Source organism: Peromyscus eremicus, chromosome 17, assembly GCF_949786415.1.
Source record: "Peromyscus eremicus chromosome 17, PerEre_H2_v1, whole genome shotgun sequence".
Lineage (NCBI taxonomy): Eukaryota > Metazoa > Chordata > Mammalia > Rodentia > Cricetidae > Peromyscus > Peromyscus eremicus.
The window spans coordinates 367,887-391,007 of record NC_081433.1 but is presented as its reverse complement, the minus strand read 5'-3'; positions in this window follow the sequence as shown (position 1 = coordinate 391,007).

Here is a 23,121-nt window from a genome sequence, read left to right as displayed (position 1 = left end):
TGCATAGTTATTCATATGCGTGTGTGCACATGTGTGTAACAATAAGAAAAACAGACCAAGAATTTGAGATGAGGCAGTGATGGTGAGACATCAGAAGGGCTGCAGAAATGATACATACACAGTACACATATATAAAATGCAAAGAAATCAAAATTTTAAAAAGAATATATATTTGCAAAACGCATTGTTTCAGGGAAATTTGCAGACTTGAAGCTAATGATCACCCCAATGATAAACCAGTGGCCACCACTGGAGCTTTGCAGAATTCCTGCTGGCTGTCATGTTTTCAATTTTCTATACTGTATCAAGAAAAATACCAGCAGGGCGGTAGTGGCACACGCCTTAATCCCAGCACTTGGGAGGCAGAGCCAGGTGGATCTTTGTGAGTTCAAGGCCAGCCTAGTCTACAGAGCGAGATCCAGGAAAGGTGCAAAACTACACAGAGAAAACCTGTCTCGAAAAAAAAACAGAAAGAAAGAAAGAAAGAAAGAAAGAAAGAAAGAAAGAAAGAAAGAAAGAAAGAAAGAAAGAAAAATACCTTAAAATCATCTGCTTAGAACTTTTTGCTCTTTGTTTCCTCCATTATTTGAATTATAACTCCATTTTTTAATCAAGATCCTAACCATTGATCCACATAGACTATACCTACTATTGGTATTGGATATTTACAAATGTTCTTGTCAGTAACCACAAAGTTATTAGAAGAAGCAAATGAGCTGTGAAGTGAAAAATTACTACAGAATGATGCCTGGTGCAGTAGATGTTCAGTAAATGTTCTCCTCTAAAGAAAAAAACTCCAAACCCATTAGTCATCAGCCAGTAACTCTTGGCTTATTGCTGTTTGAGTCACCACACCTATAATCTTATGGATTCCAGATCATACAACACACATTTGTTTTCTTTCATCCTTGCATGGGCATAAGTAATTTGTCTCTTTCATCTGGTATTTTCTTTGCACATACATATAAAAATAATAGTGTGTCAGCTTGAGCAGTTATGATAGCTGCCTTTTCTTATACTCTGTGTATCCCTTTGACCTTGTGGAACAAGAAGTCTCTTTCACATTACAGTTTTAATGAGGTTATTAGCTTGCATATCTAATGAGACGATGGCATATGCCATGAGTTCCTAACTTCAAAATATATTATTTTAGCTATTTAAAGAATTAACCTCTTAAGTAGAAACAAACTTTGTTGGTCATGGTTACAACTTTAAAATAATAATTATTATTACTACTATATTATTATTTAAGAAACTCTGCATACACATAAAAGTAATCTTTGTGAGCAACTACTCACTAAAGAATCTTTATATCTTTTTTTTAAGTTCCTATGTATAGCAAACTTTTAATTATTTTCACTAACAGGTAACAATATAATTGAAATTAATGAGCCAGTAACCGCATCTTATCTAGCAAAAACTTTTCCTTTTCATTTACCACAACATCTAACACATTTAAATAACTTCAGTCTGATCTTCTATTTCCATTACCCATGCTTAGAGACAGAATGCTAATAAGAAAAGCAGAGTCAAAATGGGTCAGGTAGAATGGAAAAAATAGCAAAGCACTAAGAATTAACTATACTTGTAAATATTGGAACAGATAGAAAAATACATTGTATAGTGGTAATTTTAAGTGATACACTATTAGATCAAGAAATAGTGTTTTTAACTATATTATACATAGGTTTTCCCATTCATGTTGACTTCATATGGTTTATACTGTGAGAATTTATTGAAAAGGATTCCACATTCCTAGGCAGGGAACAGAGAGGCATTTAACTTTTGAAAACAGCTTTACTCATCATTAATTGTTTGTGCCATTTTTACCCATCATGCTCACTTAATCTGAAAGAAGCATCCCTTTGAACCCACACTTCGCATTCCTGATATGCATGCAGATCATCCTTCGTCATGCGTTTCTTTTGCCCCACCACCAAGAATCCAATGGCCAATATGGTCTCCTAGTGAGTGTACTCACTCCCAACCGAGATTAGCAGCCGTGAAATCTTCCATACGGAAAGTCTGTCCTGGAAGTGTAAGAAGTGGTAAAAATGTGTATATTCCATGACATATCACAGATTGGCCCCCTTTGGAAAGGCCTTATAATACCCTGCTCAAGGGAAAAGAATGATGCCAATGTGATGTCCTTGGTCATTGCCTAGTGACTCACCACTATTAAGAACTGTCCCAGCTTGTGTAGCAGGCCAATTCTCAGACTAGGAAAGGGGGAAAACCAGCGGGGCGTTGGTGGCGCATGCCTTTAATCCCAGCACTCGGGAGGCAGAGGCAGGTGGATCTCTGTGAGTTCGAGGACAGCCTAGGCTACAGAGTGAGTCCCAGGAAAGGTGCAAAGCTACACAGAGAAACACTGTCTTAAAAAACCAAAAAAAAAAAGGTGGGGGGGAGGGAGGGGGGATGAGATTCCACTAAAGTAATAAGGATGGAATTCCCCTGACAACTTGTAGAAGACATTTATTTGTAAAACATCAGCTGTACTATGCAAGACCCATGCTACATTAACATTCATGGGACAAATTTGGTTAGCCAGTACCTAATGGTTAAAGGGTCTTGTACTAGATCAGATTTTATTTTCCTCTTTCCTCTGGGAAGTGGGGAAAAAAAATTTCCTTGACACCCCAATGCCCCTGGAAAGCAACTCAAGTTATCTATCTAGCCTATCAGAGATGGAATTCAATATTTTGTCTCAAGAACCAAGTAAACAATTTGACAACAGCTTTTCTCATAGTTACTAGAACTGCTGGGTATTCCTGGAGGAGCAGTTCATCCCCAGTCTCAGTAGACAGCTCCCACGGTATAGCCACAGGTTCCCTTCTGAATCCATTTCACTAATGAAAACTTCACCCAGAGAGAGCTGACTCAGACAGCTGTATGCAGTCCTAGTTTATGTACCCTAGAACTTGAATGTTCTTCCAAACAAATGTCCAGTAGCAGAGAGCTATTTATTGCAGAGACAAATGAATTTGTTCCCATTGTAGAGCTGCAGGCAAAATCTAGCAATTTAGCAACAGAAAGAAATAAAGTTCTTTATCTTATACATACAGGTTTTAGTCCCATCAAAGTAACAAGGCCAAATAAATGCATATCAAAGTCTTCCTGCAGAGATTTTGATATTTTTGTGCATACAGCTTGTTTGTAAGCATCTGTTTTGAAGACTGAATCTTAACATCATGTATTCAATCTAAACATCATTTATTTTGGATTCAGATCCCATTCATCTCCCCATCCCTTCATATCTGCTCTCTGCCCTTGAAACTCACCCCCAAATAAAATAAAATTTAAAAGAAAAACAAAAAACAAAAACAAACTAACATGCAAATAAAAAAGTCTCAGTGTGGAAGCTGCAGTGTGACACAGTGAGTCACACAATATACCCTTTAGTTCATACATCTTTACATATAAGTGTTCTTCGTAATGGGTCATTGGTCTGTTTCAATATCTCTGGATTCTGCTACACCCTCTGTACAGGGCCCTCATTGAGACTCCTATTGGATATCCTGTTGTTGCCTTGTGTCATGGAGATCCTGCAGCTTTGGATCTGCAGGTCCAACCCCTTTACATGCTCCAGCAATTCATAAATGAGGTGAATGTTGGGGTGGGCCAACTTATACCTCTGTTTCTGAGCCTGCATGGTAGCTGGGTTGGTCAGCCTGCCAGTTTTCTCTTATTGACACTACCAAGGCAAGCTCTACAGCATTGCCCTGGCTAGCTCTACCACTGCAGCTGGCAGCAAGAAGTGTGTGGGGAGGGGGAGGCACCTCTCCTGCTCTCATGCATTCAGGGCCTGCTCACCTGCCCTCACCTCCAAGGCTCCTGTTGCCATTGAGGGCCATGCAGATGCCCAGGATCTGGACCACCACCTGAGGCCATGTTGGTACTTGAGGGCCATGCAGCCACTGGATCAATGCTGATCTGAGTGCCCTATAGTATCAACTGGGGCCATGGTGACATCCTGGCCCTGGATGCTGACAAGGACCATCTTTGGGTCCAGGGTCCAACCACAGCAAGAGTCTGTGTTGATATCTGTGGCCCATGTTGCCACCAAGGACCAGCATACAACTGGGGTCTGAGCCACCACCAAGGGCCATGTTAGTGTCCTAGAGCCATACTGTTGCTAGGGCATACAGATCTGAGTGGCCTGTGCTGCCACCTAGGAGTCATGGTGTTGTCCAGGCCTGGGCTGTGGCCAAGGGCCATATCTGGGTCCATGGTCCTGCCATAACCTTGATCTGTGTTGATATCCATGGCTCCTGTTACCACCGAAGACAGTGAGGATAGGGCTGCATATAGTATCCAGATTTGAAAGGTGGCCATAAACAATCAATGTTCTTGACTCTCCTCATATTCACTGTTATTGCCACTAACCTTCATACCTCTTGGATTCTAAATAGCTTCCAACTAATTTGTTTCTCTTATGACCCAAAGTACCTTAGACACTATGTGTTACTCATAACATTATTGCCATCAGGTATTCAGTGATTCCTTATAGCCTGTCACATAAAGCAGAAACTTCATGATCCAGAGTTCAAAGCCCTTAAGACTGTGCCGCACTGCTTTTTAGCCAATCCCCTCAGCTTGCGTACACACTATATACTGCATTGGCTGCTCTTTCCCAGTCAGTTCTCACCAGGAGTTACAATATTATTTCTTCCTGAAATTTACTTTCCCAATTCACTCCACTCTTGTTCGTTTTCCATGTCAAATTTTACTGACTTCCTGACCACAGTCACCACATCCTCCCACACTCACAGCACAGTATTTCTAATCTCTTCTCCATCACATGTTCATATGACATTCAGCTCTGTGTTTCTTCTCTGCAACCATACAACCATGTTCACATGAGGGTAAAAACTGTATCACTCTATGATCTGACAAGCAGGAAAGATCCTGACAAGCAGAAAGTACTCATAAGTACTTTTCAACTTGAGTTGGAGATTATATTGTTTGGAAATATCTTTATACTTGCCTTGTATTTCTTTTATTTGAAATTTTACTACTACTGTCAATATCATATCTTTACCCTTCCCATTTGCAGTCCGATTATTGTCAGTAAACAATATTCTCAGTAGGTTGGGCCTACATATTGCAAGTCAGAGATAAGTGATAGAGAGAAAAACTAGGTATCACAGTATTTCCAGGTGAAAGTTCAGTGGAATCTCATGTTCTCTGGTGACTGCCATAATGCACAAGGTTATTGCACCACTGAAATAAAATAAAGATTAAAAACCAAGATTAGTCTATTATTCTTTGGCACTATACCTTTCCTTTGAGTTATCTCTACAAGAATTTTTCATTCTTTATAGAGTTTTATTGTTCTCTTTGAATTGATGAATGAGAAACATATTTCCAAGTGCTACTATATTGGGAAGTGCCTAATTAGGAGGTGGGGTGGCATCATTCAAGCAATGTCCTTGAGGTAGATTAATCTGGTTACCCTGAGACAAAATTAAAGCAAGACTGATACTTTTGATGTCTTTTTTAAACACATTTACCTGATCTCTTACCTTCTACCATGTGAGACACAAGAAGCTCTCAACGGGTGCTACCTGATGTTAGAGTTCTCAGCCTCCTGAAAGAGACAAATGTACTTTCACTATTAACTGTTCATGCTGTGGTAATCATCATGACATTAATACCACACTAAGACAATATACATGAAGTTTAAAATCCTCTACTGTCTCACTGCAAACAGTTTTTAAAAGCTTGGTAATGAAATCTGGCATAATGCTAGAATATTATAAATGATAGTAAAAAATCAACAGTTCTCTAGTCTTTCCTAACTATGTTTCTTGGTCCCTGTGATTTCTTTTCCCAAACTAAGACTTTTAAACATCATACATTCTGAAAGTTAAAAGTTGAAAAGCAAGAGATTTACTGCAAATAAATACAACTGTGTACTGGGACTTTATAGTCAATATTTTAAGTACAATGTAAATTAATATTAAGAGATATAAGTGATACTTTAACTTGTTTTTCAAGAGGAGTATCTGAAACAATGTACAATTCCATTTATATAGATTGTTTGATTTTTGTTGTTGTTGTTGTTCATTTGTTTTGAGACAGGGTCTCAATCTGTTACCCAGGCTGGCCTGAAACCCACTATGTAGTTCCAGGCTATCATGATAAACGTGGCTATATAATACACTGTGATAAACAGGAAAAACTCTAACACTTTTCTTTGTTTTCAGATTATTTAGAAAAATATTTAAGAAGAGAAGGGAGGGAGAGAGGAAACTATGGAAGAAAAGAGTGAGAGAATGGGGAATGCTGACACCATGACAGGAAAAGACTTTGAACTAACTTATATAACACTGGTCAAGGTCTAGGGCTGAGTCTATCTGAAAAAACTAACATGGGCAGTTTGTGCACTGAAGGACTCCAATAAAGCCATCGGATGTGTTCAAATATGTGCTTTTCCCTGAGCACAGTCATATTCTTGTCTGTTATAAAGGCGGTGGTATTTAAGGAAACTGCAGGTTCAATGACCAAAAGGCTAAATGTGTCAGGAACTCTGTGACTTTTACCTCACATAGCACATCCATTCAGGAGGGTGAGAGGACAGGCTGGGATTGAGAAGGATACCCAGAAACCACAACATGCATCTTTTAAGAATTTTAGTGAAGTGGTAAAGTATTGTTTTCATCATTGCCCACCTCATGGTTTCACTCATTCTTACTTCAAGGATTCAGATTTGCTTAAAAGCAGAATGCCTACATTTTTCACTCTTGGTATTTCATTAGCTTAAAAAATATTTCTCTATTCTTGCTATTAGAATTACTAGTCAGCAAATAAATATGAATTTCAGATAAATAACAAATCATCCTAATATAAGTATAGTCATGCAATATTTTGTATATACTTATAGCAAAAATGCATTGTTTATCTGGAATCTTAAAGAATAAATATTTTTAGTATATGTGTCTCACAGACATTCTGTAGGACCTATTTGCACTGAGAAATCATTTGTTGCTTGTCCAAAAAATCTAATGAAGCTGGATATTGCTTATTCTACTTGGCATCTCAACTCATATAATTAAACTGTTATTTGAAATTATATCAAATTCCTTTTCTTATACAAATGTTTCTGTACCTATCTTCCTTCAAGAAGATTAAAGTATTAATCCCTACAACACTATTGAATATGTATTATTGTTCCCAAACTATATCAGGTGCAGGGGACTAAACCAGAAGCCCACTGTTCAAAGACAGAGGATAGCAAGGATGGAACAGATATGATGCAGGAGCAAGGACTGTGGAAGGGTGCACAGAGAACCACCTGTGATCCCCAGTGAGACTTCTTGTAGAACTTCAGGATGTCTAACCCTCTCATCACCTTTCTAAGTGTGTCTCTTACCTGAAGTAGGAGGCTACAATGAACACCTCTCAGACTCTCTTTTGTGAAATACTTTGCTTTAGCACTTACATTTATTGGTTTTCATGTAATGAAGTCACTTTTTCCTCATTCAGTGACTTTTCAATGGAGTTATTACAGGGTTGGGTTGGTTTGCCTGACTTTAAGGAAAGTGAGAAATTGTGACTTCACAATGTGCTAAATTTGACAGGCTTTTCTCTACAATTTTACATAGTCATTTAATCCTCATACCATCTCAATGAACTCAGTACATTTTTTCAGTTTAAGTAAGAGACTAAGACATAGAATGGTTTGTTTTGCTCAACCCAATTGCAAGAATAGTAAAAGTGGAGCTGAGAGTCAGACCCAAAATTCTGGTTCCAAAGTGTTATGTTGGAACTCTATAATAGAGTATCATACGTGATATAAACATTTAAATTAGCTTCTAAAATCTTCCACAGAACTAGTAATATGTTCTTTTTATTTTGTAAAAGCTCAACTTTTATTATGCTTTTGAGATTCAAAAATTAACCATTATATGCTCAAATACAATTTGGTGAGGGGTAAATCTTAAAGAAGGAAACTAAATCCATGTCACTTTTCATAATTAAAGTGTATGTTATTTTTAATTCCCCTGTTTGTTGCAGCCCACCCAAGTAATTCAGTTCTGTGCTATAGACAACCTCTAATTCACACATGAACACTGTTAACAGACCTGTGACTACTAGACCACTGCAGATCTGAGCAATCTGAGAGAGCAGGGCCACAAGATCTTTCTCAGGAGATCATTTTACATAAGATGATTTATTTTAGTGTTTAAAATTACTTGAAAGTTAAACAAGTTACACACACATCTGTAATCCCATCACCCAGAAAGCTGGAGCAAGAGGATCCTCTCTTTGAGATCAGTCTGGGAAACCTAGTTAGATGCTGCCTTATTAGAACAATGACAATATTTCTTTCAAAAACATTTAAAGCATTTTTAAACACTTGGTAAGAATTTTTGAGAAAACCAGGCATGAGACAGAGAGAAGCACTGGTGTTTAGGATTATCACTTTAGTCTCGATCTGTAAAGTACGAAGTAGATTATGCTAGATATTCCTAGAGTCTTAGTGACTTCCAAAATGGTTCCCTTGTAAGCTATGATGAATACTAAGTCTCCATTTCTCCATTTGTCTAGTGAAGATACTTAAAACATAGAGATAAGAGAGTGGGAAAAGATGTAAAACCTCCATTCTGTAGCAAGTGTCTTGTTCCCAAGTCTTGATGGATAAAATTTCTAGAAAACTCTTCATGATATACATGTCAGCTATCTGGCATACCAACAGGGACCAGGTAAAAACTATTCTCACAATGAGAAGAGAATTACAGTGACCAAATGGAGTTGCCTCATCAAGAAGTAAAGGTCTTCATGGTTTGGTCTCCATGTTCACATCCTTAGTAGACTGCTACATTATACAGAAAGAAGAGTGGTTTAGTATGATCTCAGTGGTATAAAACTTGTCAAAGAAAATCTTCTCATCCCTAGAAAGTCTACTGACATCAAAGGAAAAACCTATTCATGTTTTCTAACTACAGTTAACTGTAAAATGTAATTTATGGCCTCCCACTTTTAGAGTCAGAAGATAAAAAGATAAGGAAATTGAGAGTAAATTGTGCTTAATGTCTTGTATAAATCAAAGGTTTCAAAATTACAAAAACCTTCTTATTTTGGGTAAATTATCCCACATATAATTAAATAAAAAATATATAATTGACAAAATATGACATTTAGGAAAATACTAAGTGCCAACAGAGCCATCAACATGTCACAAAAGCCTGTGCTATTGTCATAAGGTAGGTGGACTCTGTAGAGCAGCAGAGTTCCAGAACTGAAAGGATTCAAAGGTCACCTAGTTTACTTGAACACTATCTGTAATATCTTCAGAATCTGGCCAGCTCCTGGGTGAGAATGACCATGGAAACAACACCCTTGAGGGTCACGTAGATGATCTTTACACAAGACTCATCAGTAGGACTGATTTACTAACAAAGAAGGAAAAAACACGGCTAAAGATGGGAAGCAATTTAGAAAACTCCTTTCCTACCTCTCTTGCAATAGGAAAAGTCTTCTCTCCATTTTAACACTTTGCAACTATTCTTTCCAACCCTTGCTTAATACAGATACTTGGGGAAACAAGACTTTTTGAATTGAGAACCATGGATAAGGTAATTCACAAGGACAGTGTCACAATCTGAGGAACAGTGACCCTAGGTTGGTGTGGGGCTGTGAAAAAGCCATATGGTCAATAATTTGCCTTGGAAAAGATATAACACAAAGTTTACTACTATATACTTTGTACAATTCATTCATGTTAATGATAACTACGTGTCTATGCAACAAATCTCTATAATTGCCCCAACTTATAACACCGGAACTCCTTCCTTGCCCTAAGAATAGTAATCCTTCACATCCTCCCCCGCTCCTGGCAACCATCATTCAACTTTATATCTCAGGTTTGATTACCTTGATAGCCTCAAATGAAACACGTAGCACTTGTGTTTTTGTGCCTGTCTTATTTCACTCAGCACAGTATCCTCAAGACCCATGCATGTTATAGCGTGTGATATTTCTTCATCAATTCATCTTCCAATGGACATTCAGGCTGACACTATCTCTGGATGATTGTGAATAGTGAGCATGGGAATGTAAACATCTAGAGAGTTGGTTTTCAGTTTGGGGGATAAATATATAGTAGTTGAGATACTGGATTACAGAGAGTTCTATTTTTATTTTTATTTTACTTTTACTTTTTAACTATATTGCTATCTTCTTTTCACCTGTCTGTTGTTCTAACTCCAGCTTCACATCTAAGGCCCCTTAAGCTCTGTATGGTCCTCCAGGGTAGTTAACAAACCAAACTGTTCTCTGCTTCTATTTGCACAATCCTCAGAGATGATGTTCATTCCATTTACTCTTCTCTTTGTGCCTTGGGACAAGGAATAATGCTGTTCACTCCTGGTCATTGTTTCTCTATTGTTTCAATAATTTAGTAAGAGCTTCCAAGGACATGGACACAAGTTATTCAATGAATGTTCTTCCACCTTTCGTATGAGACAGGAACACATATTTAAAGGAAAACTATTGTTTGTGATATTTGATATGAAATGAGTACAAAAGTCTCTATGTTTGTATGAAATGTTTGTATAATTTTTTACTATAAATCACAAAATTAGATACTTATTAAAATCCTAAGGTAAAAATTTTGACCTAAAAAATTGGTTTTCTCCAAAGGAGTGTCACTGGGTGTATCAACCACACTCCAGCAGACCCCAGGTTCAGGGGTAGTTGGCCAACCTACAACAGACTCCACGGTTTTTGTGGGATTTCTTATTTTGTTGCATTATTTTTGTCTTACTGATTTTTGTTTACTTTGATTTTAGGGTTTTATTTTGTATGGGTGTTTTGGAGGGAAAGAGAGAAAGAACATTTATTTGACGGGTAGGGATGATCTGGGAGGAGTTAAGAGAGGGAAAAAATTATCAAAATATATTATATTAGAAAATTCTTAAATGAAAACAATGGAGAAGTACAGGGATATTTTTAAATATGCAAAAGATTGTCTCCACATTAAATTAGTGAAATGCTTTAAAGATTTGTTATAAATATCTCCTGAAAGAATTTTTTCTAGTAAAACCATGAAAATGTGGAATTTAGAAGCTAATAAATAACCAGTTATTAAGAAAATAACCACACATGCTACTTTTTCCATTGCTGTGACAAAATACCCAACAGAAGCAACTTAAAAGATTAATTTGGCTCACAGCTGGTGAGGATATTGTCCATGATGGTAGGTAAGGCTCTGGTAGTTAAGAAGGTGGGGACAGGAGCTTAAGGCTGCTGCTAACATTATGTCCATAACCAGGGAAGAGATGGAGATGAATGCTAGCACCCAACTGATTTTCTTTTTGTTCTTTGGATTTGGTTTATGATTCCAGACCATGAGATGGTTCTGCCCACTTCAGAGTGCACCTGCCTCCTCAATTAAACTTCTTTGGAAATTTTCTCACAGATACACACAGAAATGTGTCTCCTGGGTGATTCAAAATCCAGTCAAACTGACAATGAAATTTAATCATCATACCATAGATAATATTATTCTAAAGATTAATATATAAACACCAAGGGAATGTTCAGCAAGTGGCTAGAGAAAGATGAGTGTAAAGCAAAGAAATTCTTCAGCATTTATTAGGTATCATTCCAATTAAATTAATATTGACCTGGACGAAAATCCTCTTCTCCCCAAAGATCCCTGGAATAAAGAAATAATACAAAGCACAGAGATGTCTCAGTATTTGCCACAACCTAGAACAACTCAGCCTTCAAGATCATCTACTTACCTTTGTCCCACATCAATAAGCAGAATTTTGAGCATCCCCTAACATGCCTGACACTTCAGAGAAGCCATGTGGACTGAGGCCACCAGGAATAAATTCTCTTCATTGCAATTAATAATAATATGAGTCTCTGTCCATACATCACTGCAACTGTGCAGTGAGTTGTGTAAGCTTTCAGCTTTTGGAAAAGTAATGAACACACTACTCCACTCCAGAAAAAAAAATATAAGTTAAGACCCTTTCCAAGAACTCTCACTATGATTCTTCCTAGCTAATAGTAAAACTTATGAAATCTAACCTTTTGGAATAAAGAAGAGCACTTACAATAACAAATAATAATAACTAATGATGTCTCAGTGTTGTTCTGCCGCACACATACCAAGACTTCAAAATGTTCACCTCAATAATTATCAAATGTTGAGATAACACTTGATGAAAAAGATGGGATTAATTATGAATATACAAACAGCATTGGGATCCAAGTAACTTTGTCAAAAAGCAAAATTCCAGAATAATATTCTCAAGTGGAGCTTTGTTTTGTTTTTTCAGTTCTTACCACATCTGAGAAACTCTGCTCTTTTCATTGGGGAAGACAGTCACATGAAAGACTTTCACTTAAAAGCCTTTCTCTGTGGAAATGAGATACACCACAGACCAGCAGGCTCATGTGTGGCTGGCTACATTCTGTTCCTTCTCACCTCTCTGTGGAAACTGATACTCATTGATTTTAAAAATGTATACGTTCAACAGTTTAAGAATGATTTCTAAGCAAAGCTGTCCTATATAGTGTTGTCAGCTTCAGTCACTTTAAAATAAGGTCCAGTTACCATGTCCTAAATTCCAGAAAGGGTGACAATATTTAGTATATCTCATGTAAAAAAAATCAACATATTAGTATTGAATGATGTATCTCATTTCTCTGTAGTCCTCTAATGTCTCTTCTTGAGACGCCTAAGGTATAACATACACAGACACACACACACACACACACACACACACACACACACACACACACAAAAACACACAAGTTTTTAGGATGAATTAGCAGAAGATTAAATTGTAAGAAGATAGGAAGGTCAACTCATTGTAAAAGAGACATTTCCATCCCTCAACACTGTTTCCTATCAATTGTCTTATTTGAATCAATCTTCACAGAAGAGAACAACTCTAAGGATCTCTTTATAAATAGCTTTAAAAGTTGAGATGATCATTCAGGAAATGGTGCTAACAGTTTACAGATGGGACTTCATGAAGTTTAAAAGCTTCCACACAACAAAAGAAAATGTTGAGTGCAGATCTAGCCCATAAAATAGGAGAAAATCCAGGCTAGCTATATATCTAACAGATTATTCATACCTAGAATGTACAACAAACTCAAAATCTAAACGTCAAACAACACAATCTGTAGTGGATAGCCATTCCAGCTTTGTTCTGGAAGTTCCAACCCCCATTGAGACTTCGGCAACTGTCACGCCTACAAGGCGGGGCCAAGGGAGGCGCCTGGGGACCCGAGATCTGGATCGGCGGACACTCGCTGGGTTCCAGGACCCTGGATGGTGGAGGTGGACAAAGCAGAGCTCCAGAGAACACCGCTGGACTGTGATACACCTTCCCCAGACCCCGCGACCTACCTATCCCTTAATTTGTAAGTTATGCCATTAAATAAATCTCCTTTTAACTACGTGGAGTGGCCTTAATAATTTCACCAATAACAATCAATATGGGCTAATAAAATGAGCAGAGAGTTCTCAAATGATAAAGTATAAATAGGCAATAAATATAAAAAAAAAAAGCGTTCAACATCACCAGCCAACAGAGAAATTTAAGTAAATACAATGTTGAGACTCCATCTCATCCTAGTCAGAATGGAAATGATCAAGAAAAAAAATGGAAAATGCTGGCAAGGATAGTAGACCAGAGGAGCCTTATACACTGCTGGTGGGGATGTAAACTAGTTCAACCACTAGTAATGTCAGTAACAGAAAAGATCTTCATGTGACCCAGTTGTACTATTCATAGGTATCTATCCAAGGTCTTCCAAGTTAATAAATCACAATGGTATATACACCTCAGTCGCTAAGCTAAATGGCCAGCCTATGTGACCCACCACAGAGGAATCGATAAATGTGGTTTGAATACACAACAGAAGTTTTTTCAGCCATAAAAAAGAATGAAGTTATACTATTTGCAGGAAAATGGATGCAACCAGAGAAAATCAGAATGAGTGAATTAAGTCAAGCTTGGGAAGACAAACCATGTTTTCTCTCATTTGTAGGTTCTAGTCTTTATAGATACATAAAATCATACATGTGCAAATGACTTGAAAGAATACGTGAAAGTGTGTGGGGAACCAAAGGGGCTAAAAAGAGAGGAGCAGGTGGATTGTAGTACATGGAGAATATTATCAAAGCACATTATGAATTTACATGAAAATGGCCCGAGTAACCTTATATAACAAAATTAAATCAAAAACTGAGATAACTGAAAATAAAAAATAAATGTACAGTCATTACCATGTTGTTTAAGGAAAGGGAAGGGTGAAGGATCAGAGCTCAGAGTACTTCTACAGTAATGGAAATACTTTGTATCAGAACATAATGGGAGATCCCTGTCATATATTCATCTATACTTATAAAATAAAGCCTGGTGTAAAATATTAAAAATTTAAATATTCCCAAAGATATTCAGAAGCAAACTCCCTTCTATCAAATGAGGGTGAACTAAATCAAAATCCAAAACATTGCCTAAAATATTGAGTGATCACCACAGGCTCACAGAAAATGGAATGGTCAGATGAGAGAACAATAGCAGTTGCACAAGCCCCACTGTGAGGTTTCAGTGGGATTCACTGGGATAATGGGATATTACACTATTCTTGTAGTAAAGCTTACACATGAAATATAAATTTGAACAATTAATTCATTTACAAAAGTATTTTAGAGATTTATTTTATGTATGTATGGATATTTTTATGTATGTATATATGTATACTTTATATATGTATTTTGTATGTAGGGAGAAGGTTTAGATGAGTATAAGTATTCAAGAATGAGCGATTCTCTAGAGCTTGAGCTATAGGCAGTTGTGAGCCTCCCAATGTGGATTCTTAGAACCAAACTTGGGTCCTCTGGAAGAGCAACAACCAATCTTAACCACTGACCTATTATCTTTCCATCCCCAGAAATATGTTTTATATAAATATTAACCTATATAAGAGTAAAAAAGTGGGCCAAACTAAAAGAAAATGGTTGATAATTTATCAACATCAAAATTGCAAAAGTAAAACTGTCAATTTTTTGTTTTGTTTTGTTTTGTTTTTTGTTTTTCTGCTTTCCACCAGACTAGAGTAAGTGTGTGAACTTTGAAAAGCTCTTGGAGTCATCAAATAAGTAATAGACAGAAAATGTAGAGACAGAAGGATGTTATGGGGGGGGGGGGCGGTGCTTGAAGGTCCAGTACATGCTCAACAGCATTTTAGGGATGTAAGGCTTGTGGTAGGAGTCAAATAGATAACAAGAAAAAGAAAGCAGCCGCAAAATGGGAGACAGAATAGTATAAAGGAAGCCCAACAGGAAACAAACTAGCAGAAGCAGATCTCCAGTGGTTCCAGATACTACAGACTTTATATTATAAAATGAGTGTACTGACTGCTCAAAAAGACCACAAGAAAAGTTGGTAATTTCATCACAGAAACACACAATCTAAAAGCAACAGAAAAATATAGAACTAAATGTACAATAACTAATAACTAAAATGAGGTGAAATCAAGCACATTGAATGGGGAATTCACAAAGGTGGAAGACTACAAAGACAGAAATCAGAAAAGTACAGGTCTTTTTATAAGCAGAATCAAAAACCACCTGATTCTGGGGAATGGACAGACCAGAAAAATAGGTCCCAATGAAAGGATAGGGGGAATTGTAGAAGAGATATAGTAGTAAGCACTTGTTCATTTTTTTTTAATTTTATTTTTATTTTTACAATTACATACAGGTACATATTAACCCCCATTACCTACTCTTATCTCTTTCCCACTCTCTTCTCCCAGGCTATTTTCCCTCTACTCCATGACTTTCTTGCACATGGATATCTTCAGTATGCAGCCACATAATTCATGATTTTAACAGGCATATCATACATAGAAGATAGCATGAGAGTAAACAATTCAAACCACAGCGAGAGAGCCTGGGGCATGTGCAATTATGTTTAAGAAAAAAAAAAAGGATGTCCTCATCTATCATGGTATCTTCCTCCCTGCCCTCCCACTCTGTCCCTGTTCTAGCTTGACCCTCCCATTTCCCTATGTTCTCATCCCCCACTCCTCACCCTCTGCCACCCCCCCACACTCCCAGTCCACTCATGTAGATCTCATCCACTTCTCCTTCACAGGGTCATCCATGTGTCCCTCCTAGGGTCTTTTCCTGTTAGCTAGCCTCTCTAGAGTTGTGGGTTGCAGTCTGGCCATCCCTTCCCTCCCATTTACTATCCACTTTTGAGTGAGTACATAGTATGTTTGTCCTTCTGAGCCTGGGTTACCTCACTCAAGATGACATTTTCTAGATCCATCCATTTGCCTGCAAATTTCATGATATTATTGTTTTTTACCGTTGAGTAGTACTCCACTGTGTATATGTGCCACATTTTCTTTATCCATTCTTCAGTTGAGGGGCATCTAGGTTGTTTCCAGGTTCTTGCTATTACGAATAATGCTGATATGAATGTGGTTGAGCATGTATCCTTGTGGTAAGATTGAGCATTCCTTGGGTATATGCCCAAGAGTGGTATAACTGGGTCTTGAGGAATAATTATTCCCAACTTTCCGAGAAACCGCCATACTGCTTTCCAGAGTGGCTGTACAAGTTTGCATTACCACCAACAGTGGAGGAATGTTCCTCTTGCTCCACATCCTCTCCAACATAAGTTGTCTTTAGTGTTTTTGATCTTAGCCATTTTGAAAGGTGTAAGATGGTATCTCAGAGTTGTTCTGATTTGCATTTCCCTAATGACTAAGGATGTTGAGCAATTCCTTAAATGTCTTTCAGCCATTTGAGATTCTTCTGTTGAGAATTCTCTGTTAAGCTCTGTAGCCCATTTTTTTTAATTGGATTGTTCAGTATTTTGATGTCTAGTTTTTTGAGTTCTTTATATATTTTGGAGATCAGCCCTTTGTCAGATGTGGGGTTGGTGAAGATCTTTTCCCATTCTGTAGGCTGTCATTTGGTCTTATTGACTGTGTCCTGGCAGGGTGCTGGGGAGGCTCTCAGGAATCAACAAGGTTGACCCACCTTGGTCTGCTGGCAGTGGTCCAGAGGATGTCTGGACCAGTCTACCCTGGTGACCAGCCTAGCAAATAACCTAGCTGTCATCATAGAGTCTTTGTCCAGTGACAGATGGAGGCAGATACAGAGACCCACGGCCAGACACCAGGCTGAGTTCCGGGAATCCAATTGATGAGAGAGAGGAGAGATACTGCAGGTGAGGGATGTCAAGATCATGATGGGAGGATGTGCAGAGATGACTAGCCACACTAGTGGAAACCCATGAACTGTGGACTGGTGGCTGTGGAGCCCCCATGGGACATGACTAGGCCCTCTGGACATGGAAGACGGTTGTTTGGCTCAAACTGTTTGGGGGGGGGGCACCCAGGCAGGGGGATCAGGATCTGTCCCTGGTGCATGGGCAGGCTTCTGGGAATCCAGTGCCTGTGGTGTGACACCTTGCACAGCCTTGGTGCAGTGGGAAGGGCGTTGGACCTGCCTAGGCTCAGTCAGCTGGGCTCTGCTGACTCCCGATGGGAGACCTCGATTTGGGGGATGTGTGGGGATGCGGGGTGGCTTGGGAAAGAGGGCTGGGGGTGGGAGGAGGGAGGAGGAGGGTCTGTGAATAGCATGAGGAGTGAGTAGAAAATTTCTTAATAAAGAAAAAAAAGTCAAAAAAAAGGAAAGCAATAGTAAAAACAGTATTATAAATAATATTTACAAAGGTAATAGTTTTCCAAAATGAGAGAAGTTCATGGACAATATATTTTAAAATACTATGAATCCCAAACAAGATAAATGAAAAGAACATGAAAGCACATCATGTAAAAGCTAAAAGCTAAAAACTAAAGAGAAAATACTACAGAAATAGAAAAGACAAATGACTTTAAAAGGAGCAACAAGTACAAGCACTCAGAGACCCAGGGAGTGGAAAAGGTGATCAGAATTTCAACTTCTGAAGGCAAGTCCAGCCAAAATAGAATCTCAAAATTGGTTAAAATAGCTTGGCAGAATGGAGATAAGAAATCTTAATTGAAATTTTTTACTTCTAGAGTCCCCTCCCTAAGTAAAGAGCTAAGTGTGCCTTCAGGATGAAGAGAAATAATTGAAAAATAACCTTCAGAAACAAAACAAACAAAAAATGAATAATAAAATTGTCTTTTGATAAATGTAATGAATACTGCTTACAGATTAATTTTCTTCTTCTATCTAAGATAATGAGTCACAATTCTCAACATCACTGCTTTATGTCAGGAGGAATTACTTATAACATCTAGCAATAAGATGGAAATTCCAAAATTCTCTTTGTTTGGTTGTTTTTTGTTGTAGGGACTGAACCCAGGGCCTTGTGAAAGCTAACCAAGTATCCTACCACTCAGCATGTCCCAAGCCCTTTCTTTTCATTTGAGACAGGGTCTCTCTAAGTACCCAGATGACCCTCGAGCTTGCATAATAAATAAAAACTAAGTTGCTACAAGAAAGGCATCTTTTTCTTTTATTTGAAATAATTTTTTTCACTTAATATATCCTGATTATGGTTTCCCCTCCCTCTCCTCTCCCCAGATTCTCTCCATCTTCCCTTCCATCCAGATCCATTCCCCTTCTGTCTCTCATTAGAAAACAAAGAGGCATCTAAGTTATAATAATAAAATAAAATAAGGTAAGATTAAAAAAAAACTAACATCAGAATCAGACAAAAGCAAACAGAAGGAAAAGAGAGAGCCTATGAGAAGGCACAAGAAACAATGACTCATTTGTTCTCACACTCAGGAATCCCAGAAAAACTCTCAACTGGAAGCCACAATATGTATGAAAAGGACCTATAGCTTAAAAAAAAAAACAGTAAGATAAAACTAAAATTTAAAAAAGGAGGATAAAAAAGTAAAATTTTAAAAAGTAAGATAAAATTAAAAAGAAAAAAGTATTGACACCACATTGTGAATCAAGGAACCTCCAAAGATGACATTGAGTTAGTTTTATATTGGCCATCATCTCCTGGACATGCAGCCTACCCTTGAGAGTAGTTTATTTCCCCCAGTGGGATGCATTTAGAGGAAAAAACTAAATTTTTATTTACAAGTGGTTATCAAATGGAGATTGCTTCTAGGTGAGGGATGGGGCCATGTGCCCACTTCTTTCAGTTCTAGGGCCCCATCTGGTTCAGATCGGTGCAGGCCCTACACATGCTGGAAAGGCAACTTAATTTTTTAATTCATTTTTAATTAATTATTTCTTTGTGCATATATGTGTGTTTGCCTCATGCTCACGTGTACCATCTATACGCAGTGCCCTCAGGGGCCAGAAGAGGGGGCTCAATCTTCCTAGAACTAGAACTGCAGAGAGTTGTGAGATACCATCTGGGTGCTGGGAATGGAAACCATGTCCTCTGGAAGAGTAGCAAGCCAACTTTCCAGCCTAAATTTAAGACATCTTAAATTTAGGAAAGCAATAAAGATGTCATACAAGCACTCATGAGAAGAAATACATTGTACTCATCATAAAACTATTTTAGGGTTCAAGCAGGGCAGAAGACACCTGAGAGACCCCACCCACCACAGGAGGCTCAGGCAGGGCAGGTGCCACTACAATGAGCAAGTATTTGGTGGGGAGATGGGAGAGAAAGAGAAGTGGAACTGTTTGTGTACTATGAAGAAAGGCTGAACTGGAGGCTCAAGGGTGATAAGGAACACCCTGATGTGAGTAGCCCATGCTGATTCTGAGGGCCATGTCTGGGTCCCTGGCCATGCAGCAACAGGGGTCTGGGTCAACATCCATGGCCCACCTCCACCAAGGCCATGCAGATTTCCCTAGTCTGGGTTGTCACCTGGAACCATGCTAATGTCCTGAGGCAGCACAGAGCTGGCCACAACTCTCAGGAGCTATAGCATTCTGGAGAGCTGGCCCCAAGGGTATGAGAACAAGAGAGCTGGTCCTGCTCCTCACCTTCTGCAGCACTTAGGAAAGTGGCCCCCATACCTCGCCTGGGCAGCACAGAAGAGTTGGCCCTGGTATCATGAGTGCAGGAAAACTTGTCCTGCCCCTCAACAGCCATGAGGTGGTGTGAGTACAGGATAGCTGGCCCAACCCCTTGCCTGGGCAGTGTGGATGAGCTGGCCCAGAGGGCATGAGAGCAGAGTGTTGGCCCTGCCCCTTGCCAACTGCAGCAATTGAGAGAGCAGACCCACACCTGGCCTAGGCAGTGCAGTAGAGGTGACCCTGGTAGCATGGGTGAGGAAGAGCCAGCTCCAAGGATATAGGAGGAGGAAAACAGGTCCAGCTGCCACAGGCAGGAGATCCAGCCCCACCCCTCACCTGGGCAAAGCAAGAGAGCTGGCCCTGGTGGCACAGGTGCAGGAGAGTGGGCAGGCTGACCAACTTAGCTACCACCCAGACCAAGTTCTGGGCTTTGAGTTGGTCCACCCCAGCATCTACCCTGTCCGTGAACAGTTGGAGTGCATGAAGGGGCCCGTCCTGTAGAACCAAATCTGCAGGATCTCCTGACACAGGACAACAGGATATCTGAGAGGAGTCACGGTGAGGAGCCAGTATTACAATGTAGCAGAAGTCAGAGGCCGCAAACTAATCCAGTGACTCATTGCAATGAACATTTACAAGTAAAGCTGTTTGGGAAAAAGTGAATACTGTGTGGTACACTGTGGTACACTGCAGCTTCCACTGAGAGAGTTTCGTTGTTGTTGTTTAAGTTTTCTGGGGGAGGAAGATTTCAAGGGCGGAGAGCAGATATGGAGACATAGGAAGGTGAATGGGATTGGAGTGCATGATGTGAAATAAGAATCAATAAAAAAAAATTTAAAAAATAACTACTGGGCATATACAAAGGATGCTCAATCATACCACAAGGTCACTTGTTCAACTATGTTCATAGTAGCATTATTTATAATAGTCAGAATCTGCCCCTCAGCTGAAGTATGGATGAAAAAAATGTGGTACATATACACAATGAAGTATTACTCAGTGGTTAAAAAACAATGACATCATGATATTTGCAGGCAAATGGATGGAACTAGAAAAAAAAAATCCTGAGTGAGGTAACCCAGACCCAGAAAGACAAACATGGTATGTACTCACTCATAAGTGGATATTAGACACAAAGCAAAGGATAACCAGGTTACAATCCACAACTCCAGAAAAGCTAGGTAACAAGGAGGACCCTAAGAGGGACATGCATGGTTCACCCTAGGAAGGGGAAAGAGATACGATCTCCTGGGTAAACTGAGGAGGGGGGACAGGGGATGAGAACATGAGTGAATGGGATGGTCAAGCTGGGGGAGGGACAGAGAGGGAGACCAAAGAAAGAGATGCCTTGATAGAGGGAACCATTATGGGGTTAGGGAGAAACTTGGTGCTAGGGAAATTCCCAGGAATCCACAAAGATGACCCCAGCTAAGACTCCTAGCAATAGTAGACAGGGTGCCTGAACTGGCCTTCCCCTGTAATCAGATTGATGACTACCCTAATTGTCATCAGAGAACCTTCATCTAGTAAGTGATGGAAGCAGATGCAGAGATCCACAGCTAAGCACTGGGCCAAGCTCCTAATGTCCAGTTGAAGAGAGGGAGGAAGGGTTATAGGAGCAAGAAGGGTCAAGATCATGATGGGGAAACCCACAAAGACAGCTGACCCGAGCTAGTGGGAGCTCAATGACTCTGGATTGACAGCTGGGGGACCTGCATAGGACCTAACTAAGCCCTCTGAATGTTGGTGACAGTTGTATGGCTTGAGCAGTTTGTGGGGCCCCTGGCAATGGGACCAGGATTTGTCCCTAGTGCATGAACTGGCTTTTTGTAGCCCATTCCCTATGGAGGGATATCTTGTTCAGCCTTGATGTAGGGGGGAAGGGCTTGGTCCTTCCTCAACTTGATATGCCAGACTTTATTGATTCCCTATGGGAGAACTTACTCTCCTCTCTGAGGAGTAGACAGGCGGGGTGGGGGAGGCATGGAAGGGAACAGAAGGAGGGAAGGGAGGGGGAACTGTTTTCGGTATGTAAAATGAAAAAAAAACTTTTAAATGAAAAAAGGAGGGCTGAAGAGATGGCTCAGAGGTTAAGAGCACTGGCTGCTCTTCCAGAGGTCCTGAGTTCAATTCCCAGCAACCACACGGTGGCTTTCAACCATCTATAATGAGATTTGGGGCCCTTGAGGTCCTCTTCTGGTGTTTAGGTATACATGCCAGATACATAATAAATGAATCTTAAAATAAATAAGGGAAAAAAATAACTATTATAATTTGCTTTAAGACAAAAGGCATTGCCAAGGGTAGATATAGTTGTAATAATGAAGATAGAAAATGCTGAAGTCATGACTCGACCACAAACACTCACACTCCTTAAGACAACACTTCAGACGAGACGGCAGAAGGAATGTAAGAGTCAGAGGTAAGGAGAAGGGTGGAAACACCACCTGAAGCAGAGAACAGCAGCGTCATCTCAAACTCACAGCAGCTACTGGCACTGGGACCACACAGCTGGGCTTCCGAACAGTTACTCTCATGTTCACAAACACCCAAAATACGGAATCCACCTAAATGTCCACCAAAGGACGAATAGCTTTTAACACTATGAGGGCCCAAAAGATGGGTTAATAGTTAAGGGCTCTTGTAGAGGGCCCCACTTAGGTTACCAACACCTACTTCAAGCAGCTAATAACCACCTATAACTTCAGCTCCGGGAATCCGACGTCCTCTTGTAGCCTGTATGGGACTGGCACTCACATGGACATACCACAAGCAGGTACATACATAGACACTTGATGAAAAGTAAATAAATGGGTTTTTTTTTTTTTTTTTTTTTTTTTGGTTTTTCAAGACAGGGTTTCTCTGTGTAGCTTTGCGCCTTTCCTGGAACTCACTTGGTAGTCCAGGCTGGCCTCGAACTCACAGAGATCTGCCTGGCTCTGCCTCCCGAGTGCTGGGATTAAAGGCGTGCGCCACCACTGCCCGGCATAAATAAATCTTTTTAAAAATTATCCCATGCCGCCAGGTGGTGGCACCTACCTTTAATCCGAGCACTCAAGAGGCAGAGCTAGGCAGATCCCTGTGAGTTTGAGGCCAGCCTGGTCTACAGAGTGAGATCCAGGACAGGCTCCAAAACT